The sequence below is a fragment of the Oryx dammah genome, unplaced genomic scaffold, assembly GCF_014754425.2.
Source record: "Oryx dammah isolate SB20612 unplaced genomic scaffold, SCBI_Odam_1.1 HiC_scaffold_4, whole genome shotgun sequence".
Taxonomy (NCBI): domain Eukaryota; kingdom Metazoa; phylum Chordata; class Mammalia; order Artiodactyla; family Bovidae; genus Oryx; species Oryx dammah.
In genome coordinates this window covers 48,074,026-48,097,762 of record NW_024070188.1, presented here as the reverse complement: position 1 = coordinate 48,097,762, position 23,737 = coordinate 48,074,026, and the positions used below count along the sequence as shown (strand labels likewise).

Genomic DNA, 23,737 nt, shown 5'->3' with positions numbered 1-23,737 from the left:
CGCTAGTCAGTCCACCCATCTTGCCTGCAGCCGATCCATCATGGCCACAGGTTCCTAGTTGTCAGTAATGCCTCACGTGGGAGCTGCGTTAGGCCTTACTGACACCTAATGATCAAAGCACCCCATTTATCACTCTGGCCTTGCTTTGGATTATGGTGTTTACATTCATCTAGCCTCTGATGCTTAGTTGTCATCACTTGGCCTCTGGTCTTTTGGAATCTTGTCATCCTCCAAAAGAGCCCAATACCAGGAAGCATCTCCCATGTCAACTCCAGCCAACGGAGACCAGAACCATTGGACATCTCACCAGTGCTCTTACCCTTTAGAGAAGGGAGCAACCTCTTTGTTTTTCTAGAATCATGGTCAGCTGTGCATGCTGTGTGCTAAGTTGCTTTGCTGCTGCTGCTGCTGCTGCTAAGTCGCTTCAGTCATGTCCGACTCTGTGCGACCCCATAGATGGCAGCCCACCAGGCTCCCCCGTCCCTGGGATTCTCCAGGCAAGAACACTGGAGTGGGTTGCCGTGTCCTTCTCCAATGCATGAACGTGAAAAGCAAAAGTGAAGTCGCTCAGTCGTGTCCGACTCTTAGCGACCCCATGGACTGCAGCCCACCAGGCTCCTCCATCCATGGGATTCTCCAGGCAAGAGTACTGGAGTGGGGTGCCATTGCCTTCTCTATAAGTTGCTTTAGTTGTGTCTAGTTTTGTCCAACTCTTTGCGACCCTATGGACTGGAGCCCTCCAGGCTCCCCTGCATGAGATTCTCCAGGCAAGTATACTGGAGTGGGTTTCCATGCCTTCCTCCAGGGGATCTTCCTGACTTAGGGATTGAACCCATGTCTCTTATGTTTCCTGCATTGTGGGTTCTTTACCACCAGTGGCTCCGGGGAGGTTCCCATGGTCAGATAGTGGGCTGTTCTTTATTTCCTTGTGATAAGTCCAGTCTTAACCCTTCAACCTTCAAACCTTCAACTCATCTCTCAATATCATGCCAAGGTGGTTCCAGAATCTACATTTAATTCATGTTAGGCCATCCTTGTGCCTAGGCTTCCAGGAACCATCCCAACATTTGAAGACCACCTTCAGGTGTTTGTGCCAGGATACTAAGCCACCAGTTACAGGAGAGTGTTTCTTGGTTGATAAGGTCTCTTCAGTTCAGCCTGACACTCACCGCATCAGCGCTTCCTCACCCACACGTTCTCCATCCCATCTGTACATAACAGTGGAACCTGAAAGTCCTTTAGTACAAAGCTGTTTCCTGCAAGAGCAGGGACTCTGTAGGAAATTTCCCTGCAGGCTGTGCTGAGACCTGGCTCTAATTATCAGCAGGGGTGGAAGGATTTTGAGGAAGGGGAGCATCACCTTATGAGGCAGCTGACTCAGGTGAGCTCTTTGCAGGTCTCCAGGCAAGAAGGGGCAGCTCTCCTCCCCAAAGAAGGAGCTGCTTTGCTGGTCAGAAAGTTCAGGGGCATTTGGGAGTTCAGGATTGTGGGGCTTGTGCACTAGTGTCTCTGTGACAAAACTCAGGGCCACTCCATACGGGTAAACTCCCCACACCTCTAGGAGTCCCACCCTTGGGTGCCAGAGAAACTCCATCCCAGGTAAAGTGAAGTGAAGTTGCTCAGTCGTGTCCGACTTTTTGCGACCTCATGGACTGTAGCCTATCAGGCTCCTCAGTCCATGGGATTTTCCAGGCAAGAATGCTGGAGTGGATTGCCATTTCCTTCTCCAGGAGATCTTCCTGACCCAGGAATCGAACCTGGGTCTTCTGCATTGCTTTACCGTCTGAGTCACCAGGGAAGGTACTGTGTAATTATCCTGGTTGGTAGTTCTGGTTGTAGCTAATAAGGCAGACGTGAGAATTGTGAAGTAGTGCACAAAATGTGTCCGGAACAAACATTTTCCATGGGACTTTATTGACAAGGTGAGGTCAGAGAAATACTTCATTGAAACCCAGAACTTCCTGTGTGACAGATATATTCACAGCAGTCACAGAAGGCCAGGTATCTTCAAGTGTCTCCAACCCCCAAAGATGGATTAAGTCTTGAAGAAAGCAGTATTGAAATAGAGTCAAACATGGTTGTTTAGTCATATAGTTGCAATAATAATAGTGGTTATTGAAAGCTGGAATCTGTATGCATTCTAGATGGCCGTTGTTGAGTCCTAAGTTGTGTCCAACTCTTTCAAGACCCTATGGACTGTAGCCTGCGAGGCTCCTCTGTCCATGGGATTTCCTAGGCAAAAATACTGGAGTGGGTTGCCCCATGCATTATAGATATATGCCTTATCTCATTTCTCTAAAATAGTGTTTTTATACATGATCTTATTTAATTTTCAAAAAATTTTATCAAGTTGATAATATATCCTGTTTACAGAAGAAGTAGCTGATACTCAGAGAAGTTAAGTAGCTTCTCTACAGTAAAATAACCAGTAAGGGATGGATCTAAATTTATCTGACTCTAAAATGTTAACCAGCTGGTTTTTTTATTGGTGTAGAGTTGCAACCAGCTGATTTTTAACAGCTCTGTTGATATCCAACAAAATCCTGAAATTTTAGAATATACCAGTCAGAATTTTTTATACATATGTAGATAATTTCTGAAAAAGGAACAGTACAACAAACCAAAGATGTTTTAAAACATTATTTTTTAAAAAGTTGAAAGCAATGTGATGATTTTTAAAAATTGCAATAAGCTACATTTAGGGAAAAAAATATTAGAGAAAAAAAGACAATAGAGGGAAGCTCTTGTTCCATAAGATCTTCTCACTGTGACTGGCATTCATGAAGATGGCCCCAGGACCATGGAGAAGAGCTCGTTCTGTAGGCAGTCTTTCTTCAGTTCAGTTCAGTTGCTCAGTCGTGTCCGACTCTTTGTGACCCCATGAATCACAGCATGCCAGGCCTCCCTGTCCATCACCAGCTCCCAGAGTTCACCCAAACTCATGTGCATGGAGTCGGTGATGCCATCCAGCCATCTCATCCTCTGTCGTCCCCTTCTCCTCCTGCCCCCAATCCCTCCCAGCATCAGAGTCTTTTCCAATGAGTCAAGTCTTCCCATCAGGTGGCCAAAGTGTTGGAGTTTCAGCCTCAGCATCAGTCCTTCCAAAGAACACCCAGGACTGATCTCCTTTAGAATGGACTGGTTGGATCTCCTTGCTGTCCAAGGGACTCTCAAGAGTCTTCTCCAACACCACAGTTCAAAAGCATCAATTCTTTGGCACTCAGCTTTCTTCACAGTCCAACTCTCACATCCATACATGACCACAGGAAAAACCATAGCCTTGACTAGACGGACCTTTGTTGGCAAAGTAATGTCTCTGCTTTTGAATATGCTATCTGGGTAGGTCATAACTTTCCTTCCAAGGAGTAAGCGTCTTTTAATTTCATGGCTGCAGTCACCATCTGCAGTGATTTTGGAGCCCGAAAAAACAGTCTGACACTGTTTCCACTGTTTCCCCATCTATTTGCCATGAAGTGATGGGACCAGATGCCATGATCTTCGTTTTCTGAATGTTGAGCTTTAAGCCAACTTTTTCACTCTCCTCTTTCACATTCATCAAGAGGCTTTTTAGTTCCTCTTCACTTTCTGCCATAAGGGTGGTGTCATCTGCATATCTGAGGTTATTGATATTTCTTCCGGCAATCTTGATTCCAGCTTGTGCTTCCTCCAGCCCAGCGTTTCTCATGATGTACTCTGCATCTAAGTTAAGTAAGCAGGGTGACAATATACAGCCTTGACGTACTCCTTTTCCTATTTGGAACCAGTCTGTTGTTCCATGTCCAGTTCTAATTGTTGCTTCCTGACCTGCATATAGGTTTCTCAAGAGGCAGCTCATCCCTCGTTAATTACAGGATAAATTTGAAACTACCATCCTGGAATATTACGGTTAAGGAAAGTTCTGATTTATGGAGTACTACTGGCATTGCTGAGAATGATAACTAAAAAGATCCTATTACAACTTGTTATTTGGGGGATTGCATAGAATGTGTTTCAGTAACAAGGTGAGGCAAACATAGGGGACAGTGGTTGATCTGGCAAGAGTTGGCTGCTGGACAGTAGAAACCATCATTATCATACTTGCTTCTGCCACCTCCAGTAGGAGCAGCTTGCTCAGCAGTTTGAGAGGTATGGTGATGGGATGTGCTTTTTCTTGAGTCCACAGCCCTGGTGGTAAAATCCTTGCTTTTACTTGAGGAAGAAGGGGGTGGGTGGGAAGGCATTCAGCATGGTTTCTTGGGGAAATGGAAGGAAGAGGGAGCAATTTGTCCAGCTGATTCTCAGCCAACAAGCACTCCCAGCAGTAGCTCCTTGATAGAGAGCTCATCCTCGCGGACCTTGGAGAGAGCTCTTCTCATCCCGGTTCTCTGCTTGTTGACGTTTCTTCCTTTATGGCAGGATTTCCCCCTTTGACTGAATAGCAGCCTCACCAGTTTAACTCCTTATGTAATATAGAGAAAATTGTACCCTTTAGTGGATAAAAGGGTCTGAGAGATGTCGCTGAAGAGTATGTCCCAGGAATGTCCAAAGTATGTTTGTGAAGAGCTAGTTTCTGCTATTTCTGTCACTTTATCATCAACACTCGCTTATTAGGCACTTTCTTTCTTCCTTTACTTATGTGTTTATTGACGCATAGTTGATATACAGTGTTGTGGTAGTTTCAGGTGTACAGCAAATGCAGTTATGTACAAATACACACATACACACACATTCTTTTTCAGATTTTTTTCCCTTTAAAGGTTATTACAAAATATGAGTATAGTTCTGTGTGCTATCAGTAGATCCTTATTGATTATCTATTTCTTATACAGTAGTGTGTATACGTTGGGGTTCCCTTGGTAGCTCAGCTGGTAAAGAATCCACCTGCAATGCGGGCAACCTGGATTCGATCCCTGGGTCAGAAAGATCCCCTGGAAGAGGGCATGGCAACCCACTCCAGTATTCTTGCCTGGAGAATCCCAATGGACAAAAGAGCCTGGTGGGTTACAGTCAATGAGGTTGCAAAGAGTCAGACACGATTGAGCGACTAAGCCCAGCACAGTGTGTATATGTTACTCTCAGACTCCTAACTTATCCTCCCCACCTTTCCCTTTTGGTAACCATTACTTTGTTTTCTGTCTGTGAGTCTGTTTGTGATTTGTAAATAAGTTGATTTATATCATTTTTTTGATTCTGCATTTAAGTGATATCATAGATATTTGTTTTTTTTGGTCTTCACTCAGTATGACAATCTCTAGGTCCATGCATGTCTCTGGAAATGGCATTATTTTGGCTTTTATTTAATGACTGAGTAATATTCCATTGTATGTATGTGTACCACACATCTTCTTTATGTATTCATCCATCGATGAACATTTAGGTTACTTTCATATCTTGGCTATTGTGAATAATGCTTCAGTGAATATTAGGGTATGTATATTTTTTCAATTATGGTTTTCTCCAGATATATGCCTGGAGTGGGATTGCAGGATCATATGGTAGCTCTATTTTCAGTTTCTTGAAGAACCTCTCTGCTGTCCTCTATGCTGGCTACACCAGTTTGCCTTCCCCTCAACAATGTAGAAGGGCTCCCTTTTCTCCACACCCTCTCCACTATTTATTATTCGTAGACTTTTTGATGATGACCATTCTGACTGGTGGGGCTTCCCTGGTGGCTCAGATGGTAAAGAATCTGCCTGCAATGCAGGAGAGACCTGGGTTCCATCACTGGGTTGGGACGATCCCCTGGAGAAGGGAATGGCAGCCCTCTCCAGTATTCTTGCCTGGAGAATTCCGTGGACAGAGGAGCCTGGCAGGCTACAGTCTATGGGGTTGCAAAGAATCGGACCCAATTGAGTGACCCAACACACACACGTTCTGACTGGTATGAGGTGATACCTCATTGTAGTTTTGATTTGAATCTCTCTAATAATTAGCCATGTTGGCCATTTTTTCATGTGCCTTTTGGCCATCTGCATTCTTCTTTGGAGAAATATCTGTTTAGGTCTTCTGCCCATTTTTGATTGAGGTGTTTGTTTTATATTGAGCTATATGAGCTGTTTCTGTATTTTGGAGCTTAATCCCTTGTCAGTTGCATCATTTGCAAATATTTTCTCCCATTTTGTAAGTTGTCTTTTCGTTTTGTTTATGGTTTCCTTTTGCTATGCAAAAGCTTTTAAGCTTAATTAGATCTCATTTGTTTGTTTTTGTTTCCATTACTGTAGGAGACAGATCCAAAGAGATATTGCTGCAGTTTATGTCAGAGAAGGTCCTATTGTTCATTTTCTATGTGTCATCACTGTACCAAATTTTTATCACCTTGTTTTCTGAAGGTTATGCTATTGTTTAATTGATGTGTAGTTGATGCACAATATTATCTGTTACGGGTGTACAATATGGTGATTTTATAATTTTTAAAGGTTGTACTCTATTTATAGTTATTGTAAAATATTGGCTCTGTTCCCTGTGCTGTAGAATATATCCTTGTTGCTTATCTATGTAATATATAGCAGCCCTGAAGAAGGGAATTGTTACCTACTTCGGTGTTCTTTCCTGGAAAATTCCATGTACAGAGGAGCCTGGTGGGCTACAGTCCATGGGGTTGCAGAGAGTTGGACACAGTTGAATGACTAACATTTTTTTTTCCATTTACTTAGCTTAATGTTTTCAAAGTCCATCTACGTTATATCAGGTGTCCGTGGTTCATTCCTTTTTTTTGCCTGAACAGCATTTCATTGTATGGTTATGCACCACATTTGGTTTGTCCACTCACCAGCTGATTGACATTTGGGTTGTTTTCACTTTGGTGATGAAGAATGCTCACGTGGCACCTGTATGACTTCACTGGGCTTTTACTTGAAAACTTGTCTTCTTCTCAAAATATGAAATAAAATACAGTAGTTTCTGAGGCAGTGTTTAGAAGACTTCATAATATGGAGAGGCAGGCTCTCTGAGGGGACTTGTCCTTCGGAGCTTTGTCACTATTTTGATGATCTTGTCCAGTGGAAAGCAGTGTTGCAAAACACTGAGTCTCAGCGTGTGGCTAGAGAGCACGTGGTTTACATGGCAATCATCGTTATGTTTCCATTTCCCTTTTATCTCCCATCACTGGAATACATTCAAGTGCTTTTTAAGTCTAATTTGAGAAAAACAAGTCATGAGCTAAATGAGATGCTGTTCTCAGGGTCCTCTGTTTTCCATCACTTGGGTATTTGCTGTGGGCCCAGAGGAGGGATGGGCTTCCCAGGTGGCACTAGTGGTAAAGAAACTGCCCGCCAATGCAGGAGACATGAGACATGGATCAATCCCTGGGTCGGGAAGATTCCCTGGAGGAGGGCATGCCAACCCACTCCAACATTCTTGCTTGGGAAAATCCCATTAGAGGAGCCTGGTGGGCTACAGTCCATGGGGTCGTAAAAGAGTCGAGACACGACTGAAGCAACTTGGCACGCAAGCACACAGTGGGTGGGTAGTTTGTTTCTCTGTGGATGAGGCAAGGCTGCTGTGGGACTAAACAGGGCTGTGCTGTGTTGGGTCAGCCTCCTCTGCTGGCCATTTTGCAGTTACTGATACTCTGGCAGTGATTATTCTTTCTCAACATTACTTATTAAAAAAAATAGCAGAAATGAATTAGAGTTAAAGGTTTATTCTTTTTGCATGACTTGTTGATGCCATGGACTGCTTCTCAGGGGTGATAGAAATCCAGTGCCCAGCAGTCCTGCCTCTGGGACTCACATAGACCAAGAAGGTACATTTGAATGTGAGAAAGATGCATAGAAACATCCATTACAGTGGAACATACGTTTGTGTACATAGGACCCAACAATTCCACTCTAGGTAAACACGTGTATTTGTGAAGTCTCCTGAAGAGATGAGTGTAAGAATGTTTATAGCAGCACTGTTTTCAATACACAAAACACAGAACTATGCAAAAGCTCATCAATAGAAGAATGGATACATGAATGGTGGAATATAATATATGTCAGTGAGAATGAAAGGATTATAACTACAAGCAGCAATGTAGAAGAAGCTCACAAATGTAGAGTGAAAGAAGCCAGGCAAAAAAGAATACGTGAGCAGAATATGAGGTTCAAAAATAGGCAGAACTAAGCTTCACATTAAAATTCAGGACAGTGGTTACCCCTGGGGTGGGGAGTGGTTAGTGGTCAGAAGCGGCATGAGTAGGACTCTGCGAGGCTTTGCTAATTTATTTTCTTGATAAGCTGCTATTCACACAGGTCTGTTCTGTTTCCCGCCCCCCCAACACACAGACTGATCAGGACTTTATTTAAAAATTAGTAAACAATACTGTAGAATCATTGATATGTAAATTTCTAAAGTCCTGCATCTTAAATTTAGTTGGCAAAGACCAGTTAGTTAGTGGCTCAGTGGTAAAGAACCCACCTGCCAATACAAGAGACACAGGAGACCTGAGTTCAATCCCTGGGTCAGGAAGATCCCGTGAAGAAGGAAATGGCAACCCACTCCAGTATTCTTGCCTGGAAAATCCAATAGATAGAGGAGGCTGGTGGGTTGCAGTCCACGGGGTTGCAGAGTCAGGCACGACTAAGCATGCGCGTACAACTTAGCCTACACAGTTAGCTATAGGCATGAGTTTAATCTTCCATGTGGAAACCAAATACTAGAGTGTAAAGAAAAAAGCTTCCTATTGTTTGAAAATACCAGTTTAAGTAGAGGACTGTAAAAATGCTAGATGTTTAATACAAGAATTGACTGTACAGGAGTACTCCCCTTTCACATTATTCCTTTTTACTTCATATGCGAGTTATTGGTTATGCTGTAGAATTTAACTGTCACAATACTAAAAGGCAATTATTTAGGGAAGAGGCAGAAAAAGGAATGCATGTAAGGCAATATATCCGTTAGGTACAATGAACATAATAGTTTTTTCAGAAGGCAAGATAAAAATTACTCAAGGCTAGCTTGTTTCTCACTGAATAAAAGCAATAGGCTAAACATAGAGCTCCTCCGTGAATCTAATAATCAATGCCTTGTGCTTAGTACTCACTATGAATATTCATCTGGGTATTCTGCCTGATAATCACTGTCACTGATTTCCGACTCATCGGTTCCTGTTCCTTGGCTTCCATTGTGAATGACAGGTTCTGTGGGAGCAGCACGTACTCTTGCTGCCCAAGTCCATACACTCATTCTGGAAGCGACTTTGTTGGTACCTACATGTAGAAAAATCGTGGAGTTGCCCATGGGTTGTAATGTTAGCTTCTAGATGTCCCTTTGGGTACCCAGTGCTAACATTCCTGCCTGCCTGGCTCCTTTGTTGGTGCCCATTGCAGACTAATTGTGGTCTGATCCAAAGGTTTGTCAGTTTGCATTTGGGGATCACAAAGATGCCTCCTCGTCCCATAGGCTGTCTTCCCTACTCGCCTGGTGCATTTGTTGGCTCCCATCTACAAACTGGTTACACTTTGGCCAGCTTTTAATTTTCCTTCATCAGAACATCTTGTTTTTCTGAGTGCTTAGCTCTAATGACAATGGTTGTATGGAATCCGTTTGTTTTGGTCAGACCTTCTAGGGCCATGAGCATCGTCTGAACTTGGGTTGTGTTTCCATTCTCTGAAAGATCATTTGCTTGAAATATGTCATGTGGCCTCATGCTGTAAGTTTGATGGTTTTAATCAAGTTGCAGTATTCTCCAACTGAGGCCAGTGTAATGAGGACTCATTGACCTTCCCTGAGTCTGGCTGTAGCTTGCTTATGAGTTCACAGAGGATTATGCCGTCTTTTAAGTCCAGCTGGAAGCTGGAGCCAGTGCTCATGCCTGTCACCTCTTCTGTCCAATAGCGAAGGTCTTCTTCTGCCCGATGATCACACTTAGAAGCAATCCTGTTCTTGACCTCGGCCTAGAGCCCGTAGGAAGAGCACTTGTTGAAGTGGGTCACGATGATCCGGGCGACGGGAAGAGGCTGAGTTCGGGTCTGGGGGTTTCTCGCTCTCGGCTTCCCTGCTTCTGGCCCTGAGGAGTGGCTGTAGCACAAGGTGCTGGGAGCTCGCTCCTCTGGCTGGTGAAGGAGTCGCTGGGACTTGGGTGGCAGGATGCGGGCCGTGCCTTGGCTACTCAGTTGAACAAGGTCCTGCAGAGCCTCCCGGTTGGCTCTGGAGTCGCACACAAACTAGGTCTGTTCTGTTTTTGAAAGTTCAACATGCTGTATACCTAAGATTTGTACACTTTTTTGGTAAATTATACATTTTAAAATATAGAATGTACTATATGCATGCGTGCTAAGTCACTTCAGTCCAGTCCAACTCTTTGTGACCCTATGAATGGTAGCCCACCAGGCTTCTCTGTCCATGGGATTCTCCAGGCAAGAATACTGGAGTGGGTTGCCATGCCCTCCTCTAGGGGATCCTCCTGACCCAAGGATCAAACTCACATTTCTTACATCTCCTGCATTGGCAGGCAGGTTCTTTACCACTAGCACCACCTGGAAAGCTCATAAAGTGTAATGTGAGTGTATATGATTACATATGGATATATTCATATACATAATTGTTATCAGGTTTTCCCCACCTCTAGTTTTCATTCTAAAATAAAATGTTCTAGGGATTTCCCCAGAGGTTCAGTGGTTAAGACTCCTCACTTCCAACGTATGGGGCACAGGTTCAGTTCCTGGTTCAATCCCAAATGCCATGCAGAACGCCAAAAAATAAAACATTGTTAAACATGGTACAGACTATGGAAGTGTGATAAGTACATCCAATCAGAAGGAATCCCTGCATTCATTCAACAAATTCTGATGAGCAGAGACTGGGCCGGGAGGATGGCTCCTAGCTTGGGAAGGAGTAGGGGGTGGGCGGGATCTGGCAGTGCCCCCACCTCCCCAGCAGTGGCTGCCTCCTCACGGGGTGCTCACTGTCTCCTCATGCTCTCCCTGCTCCTTTGTTCCTCCTCCCACCTCCCCACCTTTACCCTACTTTTCCCCTCTATTGCCTTCCCCGCACCGTGCTCCTTGTTTTGACTTTGGATATGAACGATCATCGAAGAGGCCGTCTGCTTGAAATTGGAGACTGCGCAGTACTAGCCTCACCCAGGTTTTGGGAGAACCCCTGGAGAGGGGCTGTTAGGACAGGAACTGTTACTCCGGAGGGAGTCTGTGGATTCTTTCCAGGGACTAGGTCCCAGGTCCCTGAGAGCAAGGAAGAGACAAGCCCGAGAGTGAAAGCTCCACCACCAAGCGCAGTGAGGCCAGACTCAGGCTTTGCTGGAGAGAGAGCCCGGCCTCGTGCTTTTAGAGACCATCAGAAGGGGGAGGGCCCAGGCTTCGCCCAGACCCTGACACAGAGGGGGCTCACAGCGTGTCATTCCTCAGGTCACCCATCTCCTGAAGACTGCTGAGGCTCGACTAATTAAATATAGTTCCATTATGGAAATAATCTGACAGTAATAATGAGAAAATCCTGCGAGACGTAACTATTTTACGATTGTTTTAAACCCTTGGAAATGACTATCTCTGGGGCCAACTCTCGGCATATAATAAGCAGGTCAAGGTCACTGTCGTTCCCGCTGCCTTCACTGTAGGAACCTCTTCTCCTTGTCAAGAGGAGACACAATTTAAAATTTTGAATAATGCACCATGACTGATGATGACAATGTAGTATGTTTATCATGGCTGTAATTATGGGCGAGAGACTTCCGTGGAGCAGACTTGCTCATGGTTCATTTGTGGCTAAAACTTAACAATATGAACAATCACCAATTTGAGAGAAATTCTCAGCTGGGAAATAACCAGAAATAACCAGGCTGAGGGAGAGGGTGGCGTGAGGGAAGCTGACTTCCAGCGGGACCTTCCTGGGTAGCCCGCCTCTTCCTCAGTGGTTCTCGCCTCCCTGGGGGTCGGAGTCCCCAGGTGGGACGTGTCTTCTTGAGCCATGGACTGTGCATATGCATGTGTGTGATCATCGGTGTGTGAGGACGCGAGGACAGGGAGAGAGCTGCAGAGCCTCCCAGGCACCAGCTCCACTTAAAGTCCCGATTCCCCTCGTCTACGGAGAGGGACACTTGCTTCCAGCAAAGCTCTGTGCCCAAGCCAAATGCTGCATCATGCTGTGTGCTGAGCAAGGCTGTGGGATCTCCCTGGGGCAGCCCCTGGGAACTCTAAGGAAAGGTGAAGGCGTAAGAGATGCAGGAAGGACTCAAATCTAATTAGAAAGTTTATCCTCCAGTAGACTTCATACATGCACACAAGCACACCTGCCTGAGTGCTTACTCTGTGTAAGTACTGTGCTAAGTGCTTGCCATCCACTCCTACAGCAAGCCCTTCCAGCTGCCCCTTGAAGTCAGTTGTTGTTATTGTTTAGTTGCTAAGTTGTGTCGACTCTTTTGCAACCCCATGGACTATAGCCTGCCAGGCTCTTCCGTCTGTGGGATTTTTCAGGCAAGAATACTAGAGTGGGTTGCTATTTCCTCCTCCCGGGGACTTTCTCAACCCAGGGATCCAACCTGCATCTCTTGCATTGGCAGGCATATTCTTTACCACTGAGCCACCTGGGAAACCCATGAAGTCAGCAGCTACCATTTTTTCCCCCATCTTACAGTCGAGGACATTAAAGCCCAAGGAAGTTCTATAACTTGCCCAGAGTCATGTAGTTTGCTCTGTGGGTGGAGGGTTTCAATGGACACTGTTCTTCTCTTGCTTCTTCCCAGTCCTGCCCCCACCAGGAGGAATCAGAAGGAAACTGAGATGAGGAGGCCAGGTGTGGAGTTTCTGCAGGCAGTGGTGTGTATGCTGTACCAGCCTTTCCAAATCAGTGGTGATGGGCAGTGTTACCATCAAATCACATCTAACCATGACATGCTGCTGAGAGCTGCACCTTTTAAGAAGAGTTTTGGACATTAGTATATATAAAGAAGAAAACCAACAAGGATCTACTGTATAGCACAGGGAACTATACTCAATATTTCTTTTGTGTGTGTGTATATATGTATATTCAATATCTTGTGTTTGTGTGTGTGTGTACAACTGAATCACTGTGCTGTGCATCTGAAACTCACTCTACGCTGTAAATCAACTAGACTTCAATGAAAAAGTAAGTAAAGATAAAAAGTTATTGGAGAAAGCTGTGTGGGTTAAAGGTGATGGGGGTAGGGGAGGATGCTATGCATCATAGCATCTGGAGTTTCTAGGATCAGATGGACATTATGGTCAGAAATCCCTCAGTGAGGGTCTTCTCTGGCTGTCCGGGGGCTAAGGCTCCATGCTCCCAGTGCGGGAGGCCTGAGTCTGATCCCTGGTCGGGGAACTAGATCCCACCTGCCACAACTAAGATCCAGATCAGTCAAATAAATGTTTTTTTTTTTTAATGAAATACTTCATTGGCAGTGTCATTGCCTAAACCAGGACCCCTGCGATGAAAACCAGGTTTAGCCAAGATAAAAGCAACCATTTCTGGAGGTTCACTTAGCGGACATCGATAGACAAGATCAATCTGCATGTGGCTGGTGGAGTTTAAATGGTTTCTCCCTGAAGGGTCATGGTCTTGAGAGAAGGCCTATGTCCTCCAAGGAATACAGTACAAGAAATCCACTGGAATTACACATTACAGTGGTAAATCGCAGTTGGTGTTTACTGCTGAGTAGATGACACTCCTGTTAATCCCAGATTTCCCTTTGCCTTATTTGGGGTTGTGTTTGCCGGGTTACATTTGGACACTTCATTCCTAGCTAGCGGAGCAGCTTTGTGTTTTGTTTTTTTTGTGTGCAAAATTGGAAACTGACAGCCGGATGTGGCTTTCTTTCTGTGTCTCCTGTAGGGAGGCTGTGAGGATGCAGCCGGAGTCAGCTGCTGGCTGGAGCGACCCCGGTGAGGGCGGCTCTCCATCCTCGTGTGTGACCCATTGCTTCTTGGCATTCCCAGCATCTCCTTCCTGAAAGGATGGGTGAAGGGTGTTTTATAGGAATATGTCATCAGTAGAACACTCTTAGCCCCTGGAACCTCATTGTTCCTCAGACAGCAGTGAGGGACCCCTTGGCTACAGTATCATTTATACATGTTGAAGTGACATAATGGAGTCCTGGCTTTTGGCCAAGAAGGTATGGATGTGTGTGAGTGACTTTAAAAAAAGAAGCACAGCTTGTGATGTTGATTGACTCAGACAGGCCATTGGTAAAGAGTTACTAAGCATCCATTATGTATAAGGCATTTGTACTCGTTTCCTGCGGCCACTGTAACAAATCACCACAAACTAACTGGCTTCCGACAACAGAATTTATTCTCCCGCGTTCTGGAACCCTGAAGTCTGAAATCAAGGCGAAATCTTCTGAGAAGGACACCTAGAATCAGGTTTGAAGGATAAGGAGGAGTTTGGGAAAGATCTAAAGGTCATTCTAAGCAAAAAGAACAGGATGGTGCTTTCAAGGTGACCTGAGCACCCTTGTGGCCAAGTGAGGGTACAGGATGGGTGGGTGGATGGGTCAGAAGAAGAGGTGGTGCAGATGGGCTGAGACCAGACCATGCATAGGTTTGTGTATCCCTGAATTTTGTGCTGGGGGACTGTGAGTCACTGAGGATTATAGCAGAGGAAAAACAATCACATTTGTGCCGTGCAAAGAGCATTCTGACACCAGTGATCACATACACTGAGGCAGGGGAGGGAGTTGAGGCAGGGAGACCAACATGGCAGAACAGCTTCCACCTGCAAACTTTAGCCCTACAAACTCCAAGCCCCCTGGATGGTTTGTTTACACGAAATTATCTTTGTCAAGAGGAGAGGTCTGCAGACAAGGCAAAATAATTGACACCAAAGGCCCAGACCCTAACCACCCAGCAGACCCCCACCACCCAGCAGACCCCACCACCCAGCAGACCCCCACCACCCAGCAGACCCCCACCACCCAGCAGACCCTGCCACCCAGCAGACCCCCACCACCCAGCAGACCCTCACCCAGTAGACCCCACCACTCAGCACACTCCCACCCAGCAGACCCCACCACTCAGATCCCACCACCCAGCAGACCCCTGCCTGGCAGATAGGCACGGTGTGCATGGCTCCTCCCGCATTGCAGCCTAGCTGTCTGTGCTCCGACTTTGCCATCTTGAAACAACTGGAGGAGAAGGCTGAGTTTCTCATGACTTCTTTTCTTCTAAAACTAATACATGAGAAAGTGGAACTTACCTAAAGCTGGCTCAGTGGTCTCTAAGAAGAGAGCGAATTTAACCACTGTTGGCTCAGTGGCTGTCTTTCCTGAGAGTCAAGCTTAAGTAATCCTAACAACTCTCTGGTCAGGTTGGGCTGACCTCTACAAAGTTATCTTTTATCCAAGATACATTTCAGGCCAATGTATACTCACTCTGTGAATCCTGAATCTTAATCTGGCTTTGGTTTCTAACCAGTTCCCAGGCAAAAATTCATCTACAGCGGCAGATTCTATTAGGCAAGCAAAAGCTTACATCACCTCTTTCATCCCAACTTCTCAGTTTAGAAGAATTTCAGAAAACACCTTCAGCATCCAGTTGGAGACCACTGTGACAGTTCAGGTGACAAATGACGAGTGCCTGAGTGAAGGCCAGGGCAGTGCAGCTAGAGATGAAAGAACAAGTCAAGAACAGTGAAGCAATAACCATACAGCCATGCTTAATATTTACTGAGCACTTTGTATGTGCCAGGCTGGGATAGCCTATGTAGTATCTCATTCAACCTTTGCAACAACCCAATTAATTAGGGATTATTATTCTCTCTGTTTTATACATGAGGAAGCAGGCTTAGAATCAAGTAGGTAATTTGCCCATTTTGAGTGGCAAAACTGGGATTTGAGCCCAGGAAATCCGACTTCAGAGCTTGCATTTTATTAAAAAAATTTTTTTTGTTTATTTGTGGCTGCATCAGGTTTTAGTTGCAGCATGTAGCATGTTGTGGCATGCGGGATCTTTCGCTGCAGCTTGCAGACTTCTCTCTAGGTGCAGTACCTGGGCTTAGCTGCCCTGCGGCATGTGGGATCTTAGTTCCCTGACCAGGGATCAAACCCACCTCCCCTGCATTGCAAGGTGGATTCTTTGCAAGGTGGATTCTTAACTACTGGACCACCAGAGAAGTCCCCCGAATTTGCATTTTAAATCTCTGCCTTACTGTCTCAAACCAGGAGAATTTGGTAAATTGTTGGATGTGGGGGTGGGGAAAGAAGAATAAGAGGAAAGGGAGGGTGGTTCCAGATGAGGGAAACAGGCAGACAGATGGAAGACAGGGCCCCTCACCAAAAAAGGGGACACAGGGAAAGGAATGGGTTTGGACAGAAGAATGGTGATTTGGCTGTTAGCACATTGATGGGGAACATCTGAGTAAGATGTCTGGGTGTTTGGTAAATGGTTGTGTGTTTTAAAAAAAGGGAGCTTTAGAGAGTGGTTGAGGCTAAAGAAGATTTGGAGCAATCCGTTTCTAGGCAGCAGAGGAGCGTGTGGGCAGCAGGTGTGGGGGATATGTCGGAACTGAGATCTTCTAGAGAGGAAAATGAACAGAGAAGACAATACGGGATAGAATCTCAGGACCTGCAACACTTATGGGACCAGTGAAAGACGAGCCCTTGGATGAAGAAGTAGTCCACGGAGCATGAGGAGAGAGTGGGTCACGGAAACCAGAGGAGGAGGAACTGTGATGAAGGAGAGATAGTAGCAGCGTCTAATGCAACAGAGAAATCATGTGAGAAGTGAAGGTTACCCTTGCGCTTGGCAGCTAGTCAATGTAAAATCAGCTGTTACAATGCAGATTATTGCAGCCACTTTGGAAGGCACTACAGCAGTTTCTGGGCTTCCCAGGTGGCGCTAGTGGTAAAGAACCCGCCTGCCAATACAGAAGACTTTAGAGACGCAGGTTCAATCTCTGGGTTGAGAAGATCCCCTGGAGGAAGGCATGTATTCTTGCCTGGAGAATCCCATGGACAGAGGAGCCTGGAGGGCTCCAGTCCATAGGGTCACACAGAGTCGGACATGACTAAAGCAACTTAGCATGCAGCGCATCAGCTTCTTACAAAACTACACACTGTCCTACCCTATGATTCAGCAATTGTACTCCTTGGTATTTGCCCAAATGAGATGAAGACTGATGTACACACAAAAATATGCATGTAGAGTTTTTAAACTGAAATATAGTTGACATATGTATCAATATTGTGTTAGTTTTAGGTGAACTACACAGTGATTTGCCATTTACATACCTTATGAAATGATCAGCACAATAAATCTAGTAACCATCTATCCCTATACAAAACTATTACAATATTATTGATGATATTCCTTATGCTGTATATTACATCCCTGTGGCTTAATTACCCTTGGATGTTTATAGCAGCTTTATCCATCATTGTGAAAACTTGAAAGCAACCAAGATGTCTTGTAGTAGGTGAATAGATAAACTCTGGTACATCCATACAATTGAATATTATTCACACTTTAAAAAAAAGAGTTATCAAGCCGTGAAAAGACAGGGAGGAACCTTAAAGGCACATTACTAAGTGAAAAGAGCCAGCCTGGAAAGGTGACATATTGTATGATTCCAACTATATGACATTCTGGAAGAAGCAACACTTTAGAGACAGTAGAAGGATCAGTGGTTGTCAAGGGTTGTGGGGGAGGGAGGGATGAATGGTGGAGCACTAATCCAATGCAGCTATTATGTACGATACTGTCATGGTGGGTATATGTCATTATACATCTGTGCAGACCCAAGGACCTGTACAGCACAGAGTGAATGCTATACAAACCATGGGCTTTAGTGAATGAGTCAATATTGACTCATCAGTTATAACAAATGTACCACACTAGTACAAGATGTTAATAATAGGGGACACTATGGTGAGTTCGAGGGCCAGAATGTGGGTTAAGAGCTATAAGGAACCTCTTTATGCTTTCTGTTCAGTTTTTCTATAAACCTAAAACTGCTCTAAAAAGTAGTGTATTAAGTAAAGTTGAAAGAAAGAAGGAAGTGCCAAAGGAATTTAAAAAAGCAAAGGAAAGAAGAGAAAGCTGTATACGTACTTGAAAGTGTAGCATGAACCCATAATTATGACTAATCCAATCCTGTGTGTTTGAGTTCCAAGCTGTATACAAATCTGACCAGTCTCTCTTCTTACCAACATCTAGGGTTCCCATCACACATGCAAGTTACAGTCCAGTGTCTTTGGCATGATGTGAAAATTCTTCCACAACCTGACTTTGCAATGTCACCTGTGGTCTTTGCCTATGTGTTATAAGCTCCAGCTGCAGCGTCTCTCTTTTTATATATATATATATTTATTTTTATTTTGGCTGCGCCAGGTCTTAGTTGCAGCAGGTGGTGCCTTCAGCCTTTGATGTTTGCAGCATGTGTGATTTAGCTCCTTGACCAGGGATTGAACCCAGGCCCCCTGCATTGGGAGTGTGGAGTCTTAGCCACTGGACCACTGGGGAAGTCCTGCAGCAAGTCTCTTTGCTCCTCTCTCCTACACTTTCAGATGACTCTGCTCATACCCTCCCCGACTTCTCTCCGTAACAAAATCCTCTAGTCCTCCAAGACCCAGCTCAACTATGACCTTCTCTGTAAGAACAGTTCCTGACCTCCTTCACCCCAGCACACCAAGCAGGAAAGCTCTCTTGCTGAGTTTCCCTAGTTTTTTGTGACTGTCTCTTCAATAAATGCTTCATACACCACAGAATCAACAACCACAACATCAAGGATTGTTTAGCAAGAAAACGGGGGGTAGAAAGAAGCCAGATCAAAGCAAGTTGGAGTGGGTAAGAGCTGTCATATGGATACATGGCAGCTGGACTACTCTCTGAGGTTGGTTTTATTGTCGTTTGGTATTGATTGTGTAGGGTTACCTTTAGCATTTGTGGTTTTACCCAACAGAGGTTGAGGACAGAGAAGAAAATTCTGGGGTGGCTATGGTGCCGTCTAGTGCTGACATACCTTTCTCACTTGAGATTGGTAATTCTTAGGGTCCCAGGAGCTGCTGTCCTCTATTTTGAGGAGGAAGAGAGAGGGAAGAACGAATCCAACCCCCAGTTGTTATCTCTTGGAGGTTTTGCAGCCATACCCTGCTTAATCTTTGGGGAAAGGAAAAAGGAAAAAGTCAACCCCCCAAAAAAACAAAACAAAAAACTAGTTGACTTAGTTGGCACCTCCTCTATTTCTTGTGGGATCCACAGCCTCCTGAAGACCAATTAATGCTTAGAAAAAGCTATTGATTATTAGCTTTTCTAGCATCTATTGAACAGACATTAAAGGCTAACTATGTTCTGGGAACTGTGCCAGGCACTGGAGAGACAAGATACACAAAATAGGTTTCTGCCTTCAAGGAGTTCAGTGTAACCAGGAAGACCAACCTTGAGCCCATGCCAGCAAATGACAGAGTGAGGGGAGCTCAGGCCTTAGTCACTAGGGCTGCCATTACAAGGTACTGTAGACTGGGTGGTTTCTCTGGCAAGAATTTATTTCTTGGTAGTTCTGGAGGCTGGAAGCCCCTGATCAAAGTCCAGCAGAGTTTGGTTCTGATTAAGGATCTTCCTGGCTTGCAGATGACTGCTTTTTTTTTTGCTGTCCTTCCATGGCGTTTCCTATGAGCATGGCTTGGAGGCAGGGGTGCAGGTATGAAAAGAGAGATGGAGGGGAGAGAGTGAACATGGAGACTCTTTGGTGTCTCTCCTTATAAGGACACTAATCCTATCAGATCAGGGCCCTACCCTTAGAAGCTCATTTTACCTTGCTTATGCTTGTGTTCAGTCTTTAAGTCATTTCTGACTCTTTGCGACCCCATGGACTGTAGTCTACCAGGCTCCTCTGCCCATGGGATTTTCCAGGCAAGAGAGCTGGAGTGGGGTGCCATTTCCTCCTCCAGGGGGATCTTTCCTGACCCAGGGATTGAACCCAGGTCTCCTGCATCTGCTGCATTGGCAGGAGGATTCTTTAGCTCTGAGCCACCTGGGAAGTCCTGTTTTACCTTAATTTCCAAATACAGTCACACTAAGGGCTTCAGTACAGGAATTTGGGGGTGACACAAGTCAGCCCATTAGCAGGCTTACGGAAACCTGTAGGAGAACAGATCAGCGAGTGAGCATCTTGTCGCAGGGGAGACGGAGCCGCAGAAGGCTCGCATGTGGATGGCACTGCGTCTGGACTGTGGGGCACTTGCTGTGTGATGTGAGTGCCCAGCCCCAGCTTGGCCGCTCTGGTGATCTAGCAGCACCAGACAACCAAAAAGTAATTATTGTTGCCCTATGTAAGAAGCAGAGCTTTCCACATCGCAAGCCTCCTGTCAGTCACGTTTTTATTCAGTGGTGTATCCTTGTACTGCCGGGAGTATTTTGACATTTGCCAGCAGCTTTTCTTGTTGGTGGGGTATGTCATAGGTTTCCTAAATAGCATCCAGATGTCACTCAACTCCAGATGTCACTCAGCTTTCACTGCAACAACCTCTCTATGCCTCCTGCGGAGGTGATTATTTGAAAAATCCAGTAAATGTCAGATTCAGAAGAGAATAGTTACTGTACGTGAGATATTCTCAGGAAATCACCATATCCTTAGCCGTGATGGGCTTGCTCAAAACTTGCCTCTCCGTCCCTGCCTTTTGCACAGCACGTGTGAACACCAGACTTGTGAGCAACCAGGGTTGTCCTGTCCTCGTCAACAGTGTTGTGTCGAGGGTCCCTGACTCTGGAGTCGGTTTCTCAGAAGGAAATGTCCCAGGGCCTCTGAGCAGATGAAACGCTCCTCGCTTTATACTTCTGTCGCATTTAGTGTTATGGTTCTCAGCTGGCATCTGGCCTTTTGGGCCATGATCTAGGCTAATGGGGCCAGATGATGGGTTCCTTCAAAGTAGGGAATGAGTCGCATGCATCTGTTTTCTAAGCTCATTGGTCCTCCAGTAGCGGTTGCAGTAACCCAGCAGTGATCACTTTTGGCTAAACTAGTATAAAGGTCTTGCACTAAAAATAGGAATGTCATTCTACAGGCATTTGGTCTCCCCAGGGAATTCATTCTTGCTGCAGCACACCAGCCACGGTTGCTAGCTATTCTCCTGCTCTTGGTATAAGCCGAACACTGGCCAAAGCAGAATCAGCCCCCTGCCCATAGGAGCTGCTGCCCTCGGGGAGATGGGGGCAGGGCTTTGGGCAGAAAGAGTATTCAGAGGGTTCCTGTTGATAGTCATTTTCCCATCTTGAGGACCAACAATTCTGGCTTTAGGAATGAGGGGGAAAAATAGTAATATTACCACAAGTCAACTCAAGCCCCTCTTCCTTTCTGTGATTACTCAAGTTGGGAAGTTGGTTTTCTGCTGCTTCAACAAGTGGTCTGGAAGACGCACCTGTGATGTAGAGGGCCATTGACAGTCATTGAAAGAGCTCCCTGCCTTCTCCCTTCCCCTTTTCCTGCAGAGACTATTCAGAGGAGGATTTCTGAGACAAACTATCAGTTCACAAACCCTGGGAACAGTTTCTCAACCAGCCTCTAGTCTCTTGTGCTGCTGAGGTCCCTGTATTGGAACCCCCTGCCTAAATGGCTGGGTTGGGAGAGTTTCTGGGTCTCTGCTGTTCCCACAAAGTGAACATTTCCCATTAAGTGCTGTCCTAAAGGCAGTTCCTTACAGATTTCAACTCTTCTCATATCCCCCCTCCTTTACAACTTATGCATCATCTCTGTTTTACTGCTGAAAGAATGCAGACTTCGTTTCTCTATCGTGTGAACATCATTGACAAGCATTCCACCCATCTGTGAATTATTCCCTGACTCTTTGATCTGAGCAGTGTTACAGGTCCTCTGCCGGCAGGAGGGAGCAGTCCGACAAAATCTGAAGACCCAGGACTTTGAGAAGCTGTGCCGGGCAGACTAGGAAGCCACAAAACATTGCGAGCTGGATGGATGTCCTATTATGCTTTTCGATGTGATCTGGCTGGTGTTGGCTGAGGAAGCTCAAGGGGAAAAGGCAGCAAGCATTGTAACATAAATCACTGCGGACCCTTGGGCGTGACAGTGCTAGGAAGCTAATGATCTCCAAGAAAGAACTGACCGTGATTTTTTCCAGCAACAGAACACGATGTAGAACGGGGAGGACAGACCCCCCAGATGTGAGTACAATCTCTCCTCAACACAGGGTTTGGACCAGTAGGAGCAAAGAGAGTTATCTTAACTGATGGTTAACTAACCAGAGTGCCTGTGGACCATCTCTGGGTGGGCTCTGCGTAATGTCTGGCTGGGACTTTTGTGTGCAGATTTCTTCTAAAATATTTCTTTGCCTTGTTAGGAGACTGAATGCAGTGGCTTTGAGATATTGGTATCCGGGGACCTTGTTATAAATCTTCAAGAAAACCCCGTAGACCTTTTGCTATAAAAAGAAAAACGGATCACATCACAGACCAAGCAGCTGTGTGGCCCCCTGGCATTTGATGAGAGACAAAAGCACTGACGAATTGGAAAGCAATAGAAAATGGGGCAGTGGGCCGGGAGGAAGGACAGAAATCTTAGGAAGCTAAATTCCTTTCTCAATTCATGATGCTTATTGCATATTTATGATCTTGCATTTATTTCCTTTCTGCTTAAAGAACTGGCAGCTTGTTTGCATCTAAGGTTTTTCTCCTGTGAAAAATGCTGTGAAAGTGACAGAGGGATGTGATTGATAGACTTGGGGCAGAAATTCCTCACCGCCAGCAATGGGAAGTGTCTTGGATAATAGCTGGTCTGTTGGGGAGCTATTAATACCCTCACATTTAATGAGGGAATGGGGCTCTGCAGCCTGGGTACCCAACAGGTTGGCAGCAACTCTTTGATTGCAGACTGCTCACCATCCCTCTCTATTCCTCTGCCCTTCCTACTCACTACTGGGGGTCCAACATCCTCCTTACCCCTCTTGCCAGCCCAGTCCCTTCTGCCTGGTCTGATTGGTCAGTTCAGAGGTATCAGGGGAAAGGAGACTATCCCCTCACTGCAGAAGCACGGGGATCATTGTTCTGGAAGAGAGGTCGGAATACTGAAGGTGTCGGGCAATGATCATGAGAGAGGTGGAGACGAAAATGAGCCCAGGGTGGAAGTCACAGAGGAAGACTCGGCCACTTTGATCCCTCCCTTCGCCCCCTCTGCTGTGTGTCAGTGAAAATGCAGGTGAATGCTGGAGGTCCTTTCAGTGAGGCGATTACTGGATTTAAATTGAGTGTGAACTGGAGATGCCCAAGGTATGTGGGTGCATCCCTGTGGGATACAGGGACTCTGCCAACAGCACAGTAGAAACCAGGAACCGGGAATTCTGTTCCTGCTTTTGCAGGCAGTTTTCTGTGCCCCTCTGGTGGTTGGGTGGGTGGAATCCAAAAATCCCATGAGAGACCTGTCCTAGAGGCACCCTCAGCCTTAGGCAGGCTGTGCGTTGGCTATGGTGGAGGGGGTGGATTGGGGTGGGGCATTTCATTCTTAAGTAGCTTCCATTGAAACATTTTTTCTTATAATAAATGACATTTCTACTTGGCCAACATTTTCTCAGAAATGTAGTGTCTCTCCCTATTTAAAAAAAAAAAAGGAATAATAATGTGTGCTGGATTTGTAAAGCGCTGTTTACCAAAGATAATCACAGACTATCTCAGTAGCTTGCAACCATGGCAATCAGTGTACCTCAGCTTTTGTCTCAGTGTCTGCGAGGCAGGATTTATTGCATGGGACAGAAGGGAGGGAGGGAGCGGCTGTTAGCACAGACAGGCCTGCTGACCTGTGCTTCCGTTGCTGGGGAGACCGGACGGCACTGCTGGTCTGCAGCTCGTAATCTCAGCTGATGGCC

General features: G+C 45.6%; 1 protein-coding gene and 1 pseudogene across 2 annotated transcripts in view; one reads left to right on the top strand and one right to left on the bottom strand.

The window, feature by feature from the left end:
* Positions 1-23,737, top strand: part of ANKRD6 (ankyrin repeat domain 6) — a 184,631-nt gene that overhangs the window by 98,271 nt on the left and 62,623 nt on the right. The window lies entirely within an intron of this gene.
* On the bottom strand, positions 9,004-11,333 carry LOC120862654 (annotated as a pseudogene).